Source organism: Merops nubicus, unplaced genomic scaffold (genome assembly GCF_000691845.1).
Source record: "Merops nubicus isolate BGI_N331 unplaced genomic scaffold, ASM69184v1 scaffold40727, whole genome shotgun sequence".
Taxonomy (NCBI): domain Eukaryota; kingdom Metazoa; phylum Chordata; class Aves; order Coraciiformes; family Meropidae; genus Merops; species Merops nubicus.
The window spans coordinates 768-1,127 of NW_008623001.1; positions in this window are offsets into that span (position 1 = coordinate 768).

Sequence of the window (360 nt, forward strand, 5' to 3'; positions counted from 1 at the left end):
CAAAGCCCTGCACTGCTGAGGAGGGAGGTCTGGTGCCTGCAGGGTCCTGCTGTGGACCAGCAGCTCCAAAAGCTTTATTGCTTTGTGGGGTTCTGCTAACACCTACGTGACTGCAGTGACTAACCAGCACCTCCAGGGACTGCCCGTGGTGGTTCAGGACACCCCAGCCTTTCTGTAGGGGCAGTGAGGAGACCACTCATTCTGCTGAGGCTTCCTGGGCCAGTGCAGGACCATCACCCAGGGGCACCACGGGCGATGCAGGAGGTTTGCTGGTGGAAACCAAGGGAGAACTGTAGCCCTGGGCCACACAGTCCAGACCCACCACTGGCTTTTTTGTTTTTTTTTTTTTTTTGGCAGGGG